This window comes from Ranitomeya imitator, chromosome 3 (assembly GCF_032444005.1).
Source record: "Ranitomeya imitator isolate aRanImi1 chromosome 3, aRanImi1.pri, whole genome shotgun sequence".
Taxonomy (NCBI): Eukaryota; Metazoa; Chordata; class Amphibia; order Anura; family Dendrobatidae; genus Ranitomeya; species Ranitomeya imitator.
The window spans coordinates 152,980,481-152,990,654 of record NC_091284.1 but is presented as its reverse complement, the minus strand read 5'-3'; positions in this window follow the sequence as shown (position 1 = coordinate 152,990,654).

Sequence of the window (10,174 nt, the reverse complement as noted above, 5' to 3'; positions counted from 1 at the left end):
CAGTCAGCAATAATGCAAGTTCCACCACTTAAAAAGATGAGAGGCGTCTGTAATTTACATCATAGGTAGACCTCAACTATGGGAGACAAACTGAGAAAAAAAAATCCAGAAAATCACATTTTCTGTTTTTTTATCATTTTTTTTGCATATTATGGTGGAAAATAAGTATTTGGTCAGAAACAAACAATCAAGATTTCTGGCTCTCACAGACCTGTAACTTCTTCTTTAAGAGTCTCCTCTTTCCTCCACTCATTACCTGTAGTAATGGCACCTGTTTAAACTTGTTATCAGTATAAAAAGACACCTGTGCACACCCTCAAACAGTCTGACTCCAAACTCCACTATGGTGAAGACCAAAGAGCTGTCAAAGGACACCAGAAACAAAATTGTAGCCCTGCACCAGGCTGGGAAGACTGAATCTGCAATAGCCAACCAGCTTGGAGTGAAGAAATCAACAGTGGGAGCAATAATTAGAAAATGGAAGACATACAAGACCACTGATAATCTCCCTCGATCTGGGGCTCCACGCAAAATCCCACCCCGTGGGGTCAGAATGATCACAAGAACGGTGAGCAAAAATCCCAGAACCACGCGGGGTGACCTAGTGAATGAACTGCAGAGAGCTGGGACCAATGTAACAAGGCCTACCATAAGTAACACACTACGCCACCATGGACTCAGATCCTGCAGTGCCAGACGTGTCCCACTGCTTAAGCCAGTACATGTCCGGGCCCGTCTGAAGTTTGCTAGAGAGCATTTGGATGATCCAGAGGAGTCTTGGGAGAATGTCCTATGGTCTGATGAAACCAAACTGGAACTGTTTGGTAGAAACACAACTTGTCGTGTTTGGAGGAAAAAGAATACTGAGTTGCATCCATCAAACACCATACCTACTGTAAAGCATGGTGGTGGAAACATCATGCTTTGGGGCTGTTTCTCTGCAAAGGGGCCAGGGCGACTGATCCGGGTACATGAAAGAATGAATGGGGCCATGTATCGTGAGATTTTGAGTGCAAACCTCCTTCCATCAGCAAGGGCATTGAAGATGAAACGTGGCTGGGTCTTTCAACATGACAATGATCCAAAGCACACCGCCAGGGCAACGAATGAGTGGCTTCGTAAGAAGCATTTCAAGGTCCTGGAGTGGCCTAGCCAGTCTCCAGATCTAAACCCTATAGAAAACCTCTATAAAAAACCTTTGGAGGTAGTTGAAAGTCCGTGTTGCCAAGCGAAAAGCCAAAAACATCACTGCTCTAGAGGAGATCTGCATGGAGGAATGGGCCAACATACAGAAAACGTTTGACCTCTGTCATTGCCAACAAAGGATATATTACAAAGTATTGAGATGAAATTTTGTTTCTGACCAAATACTTATTTTCCACCATAATATGCAAATAAAATGATAAAAAAACAGACAATGTGATTTTCTGGATTTTTTTTTCTCAGTTTGTCTCCCATAGTTGAGGTCTACCTATGATGTAAATTACAGACGCCTCTCATCTTTTTAAGTGGTGGAAATTGCACTATTGCTGACTGACTAAATACTTTTTTGCCCCATTGTATATTTTTTTCATTATTTAGGATTTTTTTTTTTTTTTACACACTTGTAAATTTTTTTTTTTACTTTTTTACTTTGTCCCAGGGGGGGGGACAATACAGATCGGTGATCTTCCAGTTTGCACAGCACTCTGACAGATCACCGATCTGTCAAACAGCGCTGCAGCGTTACCAAGTGCCTGCTCTGAGCAGGCACTTGGTAAGCCACCTCCCTCCCTGCAGGACTCGGATCCGCGGCCATCTTGGATCCGGGACTTGCTGCAGGGAGGAGGTAAGAGACCCCCGGAGCAACGCGATCACATCGCGTTGCTGCGGGGGTCTCAGGGAAGCCCGCAGGGAGCCCCCTCCCTGCGCGACGCTTCCCTGCACCGCCGGCACATCGCGATCATGTTTGATCGCGGTGTGTCGGGGGTTAATGTGCCGGGGGCGGTCCGTGACCGCTCCTGGCACATAGTGCCGGATGTCAGCTGTGATAAGCAGCTGACACCCGGCCGCGATCGGCCGCGCTCCCCCCGTGAGCGCGGCCGATCGCCTATGATGTACTATTCCGTCCTTGTGAAGTAAAGCCCACCCCACATGGACGGAATAGTACGTCTAATGGCAGAAAGGGGTTAAGGACCAGCCCAGTACCAAGTATCTCCACGGCCCTGGTGGGTGCTCCATTTTGGCATCACGAACAAGATTTTCGAGCCCGACATAGCTGGGTACTGTGTGCCAGAGACTTAAGTGAACTGTGAAATTGCTGCCATTACTGTGTCGCATGGTGCACGGGAAGAAAAGGGCGTGTCCTCGTGGGCAGAACGAAAAAGAAGAGGTGCGAAGTAAAAGCGCAGGCCACGTTCTGTGATCAGCGGCAAGAAGCATTGAGGCCCATGTGGAAAAACAGAAAGGAGCACTATCCAGACCGCCTGCGGAGCAGCCGCTCATTCTGTTAATGAAATGCAGGTCCTTGCTGAGGTTCTCTGGGGGGAAAGTAAATGTCCAATTTGGGTGGATACCTATTGGTGGCCGCAGCTGCAGCCCCCATAATACAGCCAGATCAAGCAGCGGCCGCAGGCCCCATGATGCCTCCAGACTCTGTGGTGGCCGCAGCCGCAGCCCCCATAATGCAGCCAGATCCAGTGGCGGCCACAGCCCCTATAAACCGGCCGGATCCAGTGACAGCTGCAGCTACAGCCTCCATAATGCCACTATCAATGCCGTACATACCTGGAGTGGCCTGGTTACTGCAGTAAAAGCAGTCATGCACCCTGAGTGATTTCAAGGAGAGACTATGTAGTTTGTTTAAAGTGTACCCCCTGTCTGAGAGTCAAAAAATCAGTATCCTTACTGGCCAGTTAACTGGTGCAACCCAGATGGAAGTAAAGTCATGGCTGTACACTGATAAAAGAACTGTCAAACAAATCTTGGCCAGGCTGAAGGACACCTTTGACACCCGCACTGCAGCAGAGATAAAAATTAGATTGTTTGAATGCAAACAAAGGGTACATGACAGTATACGGGACTATGCTCTTAACCTTCAGAAAGTGCTATTGGCTGTAAAACAGGTTGACCCTTACAGCGTGCAAGATGAAAATAAGTTGCTGACAGAGCAGCTTATAGAAGATCTCCTGTCTAACAATCAAAGGACACATCAGCGCATAATGGCCCTAAAAAATCCTGAACTGGACTTTGAACACTTTAAAGATAGTGCAATCTGGGTGCTGTGTGAATAAAATCCTAGTGGCACAGCGTCCTCTAGGTGCCCAGCAATTACATATCAGCAGGAGGCAGCATCCTTTCCCCGAATCCCCATGGGGCCAACATGCTAACCCAAGATAAAGATTTTTCTGCAGACCTTTGTTTCCAGGTCCAGGAGCTGATCAAATGTGTGGCTGCATTAATTAAAATCGTGCAGTCCATCCAAGAGACCCCAAAGAAGAAGATTCAGCTGGCCTCCAGTCCAGATGACTCCCGTGGCGATGGCAGAGGAGGATTCCACCAACCAGAGGGTGAGTCAACAACCGCTACAACCAGGATGAACAACCCATCTGTCGCCACTGCAACAAGGTGGGACACATCGCTAGATTCTGCAGTTTAAACGAGCAACCCCTGGGGCAGAGTGCCAACCCTGTTATGATCTGGTGGCCTAGGAGCAGCATGAGACGGACTCTGGAGAAGGTGGTCCCTGTACTGACCGCAAACCCTGAACCTAGCAGCGCAACTAGAAGTAGCCGTGGGGGGTACCTAACACTCCCTAGACACCTTGGCACAGCCTCAGAACTAACTTCCCCTAAAGACTGAAACAGGAAACCTATCTTGCCTCAGAGAAAATCCCCAAAGGATAGATAGCCCCCCACAAATATTGACGGTGAGAGGAGAGGGAAATAACATACGCAGATATGAAATCAGATTTTAGCATAGGAGGCCACACTAGCTAAAAAGAAAGAATAGAACAGAGTACTATGCGGTCAGTATTAAAAATAGTGAGGAAAGAATGGTTGTAGATGACGAGGAAAAAGCTAACATATTAAACACCTTCTTCTCCACGGTATTCACGGTGGAAAATGAAATGCTAGATGAAATCCCAAGAAACAATGAAAACCCTATATTAAGGGTCACCAATCTAACCCAAGAAGAGGTGCGAAACCGGCTAAATAAGATTAAAATAGATAAATCTCAGGGTCCGGATGGCATACACCCACGAGTACTAAGAGAACTAAGTAATGTAATAGATAAACCATTATTTCTTATTTTTAGGGACTCTATAGCGACGGGGTCTGTTCTGCAGGACTGGCGCATAGCAAATGTGGTGCCAATATTCAAAAAGGGCTCTAAAAGTGAACCTGGAAATTATAGGCCAGTAAGTCTAACCTCTATTGTTGGTAAAATATTTGAAGGGTTTCTGAAGGATGTTATTCTGGATTATCTCAATGAGAATAACTGTTTAACTCCATATCAGCATGGGTTTATGAGAAATCGCTCCTGTCAAACCAATCTAATCAGTTTTTATGAAGAGGTAAGCTATAGGCTGGACCACGGTGAGTCATTGGACGTGGTATATCTCGATTTTTCCAAAGTGTTTGATACCGTGCCGCACAAGAGGTTGGTACACAAAATGAGGATGCTTGGTCTGGGGGAAAATGTGTGTAAATGGGTTAGTAACTGGCTTAGTGATAGAAAGCAGAGGGTGGTTATAAATGGTATAGTCTCTAACTGGGTCGCTGTGACCAGTGGGGTACCGCAGGGGTCAGTATTGGGACCTGTTCTCTTCAACATATTCATTAATGATCTGGTAGAAGGTTTACACAGTAAAATATCGAAATTTGCAGATGATACAAAACTATGTAAAGCAGTTAATACAAGAGAAGATAGTATTCTGCTACAGATGGATCTGGATAAGTTGGAAACTTGGGCTGAAAGGTGGCAGATGAGGTTTAACAATGATAAATGTAAGGTTATACACATGGGAAGAAGGAATCAATATCACCATTACACACTGAACGGGAAACCACTGGGTAAATCTGACAGGGAGAAGGACTTGGGGATCCTAGTTAATGATAAACTTACCTGGAGCAGCCAGTGCCAGGCAGCAGCTGCCAAAGCAAACAGGATCATGGGGTGCATTAAAAGAGGTCTGGATACACATGATGAGAGCATTATACTGCCTCTGTACAAATCCCTAGTTAGACCGCACATGGAGTACTGTGTCCAGTTTTGGGCACCGGTGCTCAGGAAGGATATAATGGAACTAGAGAGAGTACAAAGGAGGGCAACAAAATTAATAAAGGGGATGGGAGAACTACAATACCCAGATAGATTAGCGAAATTAGGATTATTTAGTCTAGAAAAAAGATGACTGAGGGGCGATCTAATAACCATGTATAAGTATATAAGGGGACAATACAAATATCTCGCTGAGGATCTGTTTATACCAAGGAAGGTGACGGGCACAAGGGGGCATTCTTTGCGTCTGGAGGAGAGGAGGTTTTTCCACCAACATAGAAGAGGATTCTTTACTGTTAGGGCAGTGAGAATCTGGAATTGCTTGCCTGAGGAGGTGGTGATGGCGAACTCAGTCGAGGGGTTCAAGAGAGGCCTGGATGTCTTCCTGGAGCAGAACAATATTGTATCATACAATTATTAGGTTCTGTAGAAGGACGTAGATCTGGGGATTTATTAAGATGGAATATAGGCTGAACTGGATGGACAAATGTTTTTTTTCGGCCTTACTAACTATGTAAAATATCCACCACAGAAAATACTAATCACCACATCTGACTAAAGACATGGGGGGTATATCTGCATCTCCAGAGACACAGCTTGGCTGCAAAAAAATCCTTCACAGACAAAGCTGGACAAGACAAAAACATGAATATGCACAGAACTATAAGGTCCACAGCAGGTGGACAGCAAAAACCAAGCCAGGACTTATCTTTGTAGAAAAGCACAGCAAACTGGAGAGACCAGCAGGGAAGTGAATCCTCCAAAAACAATGGACAACTTGCAGGGACTAAAGAGTCCTGCAAAGCTATATACCCCAGTCAGTTTTGCAATTAGTAGATACACCTGTCCAATCCTGCAGTCCAGGCACAACTGCATTACCCTCTACAACCACCGGAGGGAGCCCAAAAGCTGAATTCACAACAGTACCCCCCCTTGAGGAGGGGTCACCAAACCCTCACCAGAGCCCCCAGGCCGATCAGGATGAGCCCGATGAAAGGTACGAACCAAATCAGCGGCATGGACATCAGAGGCAGAAACCCAAGAATTATCCTCCTGGCCATAACCCTTTCATTTGACAAGGTACTGAAGCTTCCGCCTCGAAAAACGAGAATCCAAAATCTTCTCAACAACATATTCCAACTCCCCATCGACCAACACCGGGGCCGAAGGATCAACAGAGGGAACAACGGGCTCCACATATTTCCGCAACAAAGATCTATGGAAGACATTATGAATAGCAAAAGAGGCCGGAAGCGCCAGGCGAAAGGACACCGGATTAATAATCTCAGAAATCCTATAAGGACCAATAAATCGAGGCCTAAACTTAGGGGAAGAAACCTTCATAGGAACATGACAGGAAGATAACCAAACCAGATCCCCAACCCGAAGCCGGGAACCAACACACCGACGACGGTTAGCAAAACGTTGAGCCTTCTCCTGAGACAGCACCAAATTGTCCACCACATAAGCCCAAATCTGCTGCAACCTGTCAACCACAGAATCCACACCAGGAAGGTCAGAAGGCTCAACCTGCCCAGAAGAAAAACGAGGATGAAAACCAAAATTACAAAAAAAGGCGAAACCAAAGTAGCCGAACTAGCCCGATTATTAAGGGCAAACTCGGCCAATGGTAAAAAAGCCACCCAATCATCCTGATCAGCAGACACAAAGCATCTCAAATAGGTCTCCAAGGTCTGATTAGTTCGCTCAGTCTGGCCATTTGTCTGAGGATGAAATGCAGAAGAAAAAGACAAATCAATGCCCAGCTTGGCACAAAAAGCCCGCCAAAATATAGAAACAAACTAGGAACCTCTGTCGGACACAATATTCTCCGGAATACCATGCAAACGTGCCACATGCTGAAAAAACAACGGAACCAAATCCGAAGAAGAAGGCAATTTAGGCAAAGGCACCAAATGAACCATCTTAGAAAATCGGTCACAGACAACCCAGATAACCGACATTCTTTGGGAAACAGGAAGATCGGAAATAAAATCCATAGAAATATGTGTCCAGGGCCTCTCGGGGACCGGTAGTGGCAAAAGCAACCCACTAGCGCGGGAACAGCAAGGCTTAGCCCGCGCACAAATCCCACAGGACTGCACAAAAGAAAGCACATCCCGCGACATAGAAGGCCACCAAAAGGACCTACCAACCAAATCTCTGGTACCAAAAATCCCAGGATGGCCAGCCAACACAGAACAATGAACCTCAGAAATCACTTTACTAGTCCATCTATCAGGAACAAACAGTTTCCCCACTGGTCAGGTTTATTAGCCTGAAATTCCTGAAGAACCCGTCGTAAATCAGGGGAGATGGCAGAAAGAATCACCCCTTCCTTCAGAATGCCGACCGGCTCAAGAACCCCAGGGGAATCAGGAAAAAAACTCCTAGAGAGGGCATCCGCCTTAACATTCTTAGTACCAGTAATGTACGAGACCACAAAATCAAAACGGGAGAAAAACAGGGACCATCGAGCCTGTCTAGGATTCAGCCGTTTGGCAGACTCGAGGTAAATCAGATTCTTATGATCGGTCAGGACCACAATACGGTGCTTGGCCCCCTCAAGCCAATGTCGCCACTCCTCAAATGCCCACTTCATAGCCAACAACTCCCGATTGCCGACATCATAATTGCTTTCCGCAGGCGAAAACTTCCGAGACAAGAAGGCACACGGTTCCATCAAGGAACCATCGGAATTCCTCTGAGACAAAATGGCCCCTGTCCCAATCTCAGACGCGTCAACCTCAACCTGAAATGGAAGAGAAACATCTGGCTGACGCAACACCAGGGCAGAAGTAAATCGGCATTTAAGCTCCTGAAAGGCAGAAACAGCCGCGTAGGACCAATTCGTCACATCAGCGCCTTTCTTTGTCAAATCGGTCAGAGGTTTAACCACACTGGAGAAGTTGGCAATAAAACAACGATAAAAATTAGCAAAGCCCAAAAATTTCTGAAGGCTCTTCACAGATGTGGGCTGAATCCAATCATGAATGGCCTGAACCTTAACCGGATCCATTTCTATAGATGAGGGAGAAAAAATGAAACCCAAAAAAGAAACCTTCTGCACTCCAAAGAGGCACTTTGACCCCTTCACAAATAAAGCATTATTACGGAGGATCTGAAATACCATCCTGACCTGTTTCACATGAGACTCCCAATCATTGGAAAAAATCAAAATGTCATCCAAATATACAACCATGAATTTATCAAGATAACGCCGAAAGATATCATGCATGAAGGATTGGAACACAGATGGGGCATTAGAGAGTCCGAATGGCATCACAAGGTATACAAAATGGCCTTCGGGCGTATTAAATGCAGTTTTCCATTCGTCACCCTGCTTAATACAAACAAGACTATATGCCCCTCGAAGGTCAATCTTAGTAAACCAGCTAGCCCCCTTAATCCTAGCAAACAAATCAGTAAGCAAGGGCAAAGGGTATTGAAATTTGACCGTGATTTTATTCAAGAGGCGATAATCAATACAGGGTCTCAAGGAGCCATCCTTCTTGGCAACAAAAAAGAACCCTGCTCCCAACGGTGAAGAAGATGGCCGAATATGCCCCTTCTCCAAAGACTCCTTAATATAGCTCCGCATGGCGGCATGTTCATAACACAGACAGGTTGAAAAGTCGGCCCTTAGGGAACTTACAACCTGGAATCAAGTCAATAGCACAATCACAGTCCCTATGTGGTGGAAGGGAACTGGATTTGGGCTAATCGAATACATCCTGGAAGTCTGATAAAAACTCAGGAATTTCAGAAGAGGGGGAAGAGGAAATTGACATCAAAGGAACATGTTCATGAACCCCCTAACAACCCCAACTACTCACAGACATGGATTTTCAATCTAACACCCTATTATGTAGCTGCAACCATGGAAAACCCAGCACAATATCATCATGCAAATTATGCAACACCAGAAAACGACAATCTTCCTGATGGGCTGGCGCCATGCGCATTGTCAGCTGTGTCCAAAACTGAGGTTTATTTTTAGCCAACGGTGTAGCATCAATGCCCCTCAAAGGAATAGGGTTCTGCAAAGGCTGCAAGAGGAAACCACAACATCTGGCAAATTCTAAGTCCATTAAGTTCAGAGCGGCGCCTGAATCCACAAATGCCATGGCAGAAAATGATGATAATGAGCAGATCAAGGTCACAGATAACAGAAATTTAGGTTGTATAGTACTGATGGTAGCAGAACTAGCGATTCTCTTTGCACGCTTAGGGCAATCAGAAATAACATGAGCAGAATCGCCGCAGTAAAAAACACAACCTATTCTGACGCCTGAATCTTTGACTTTCAGCTCTAGACAAAATCCTATCACACTGCATAGGCTCAGGGCTCCGCTCAGAGGACAACGCCACAGGGTGCACAACTCTGCGCTCGCGCAAGCGCCGATCAATCTGAATCGCCAGAGACATAGAATCACTCAGACCAGCAGGCGTGGGGAACCCCACCATAACATCTTTAACGGATTCAGAAAGACCCTTTCTGAAAATTTCCGCCAAGGCATCCTCATTCCATTTAGTCAGTACAGACCATTTTCTAAATTTCTGGCAATACGATTCTGCCGCTTCTTGACCTTGACACAGGGCCAACAAGATTTTCTCAGCCTGATCCACAGAATTAGGCTCATCATACAACAACCCCAATGCCTGAAAGAAAGAATCAACATCAAGCAAAGCAGGATTGCTAGTTTCCAGGGAAAATGCCCAATCCTGTGGGTCACCATGCAGCAGAGATATGATGATTTTAACCTGCTGAATAGGATCACCAGAAGACCGGGGTCTTAATGCAAAAAACAGTTTACAGTTATTTTTGAAACTCAAAAATTTAGATCTGTCACCAAAGAATAAATCAGGAGTGGGAATCTTAGGTTCTAAGGCAGGAGTCTGAACAATATAA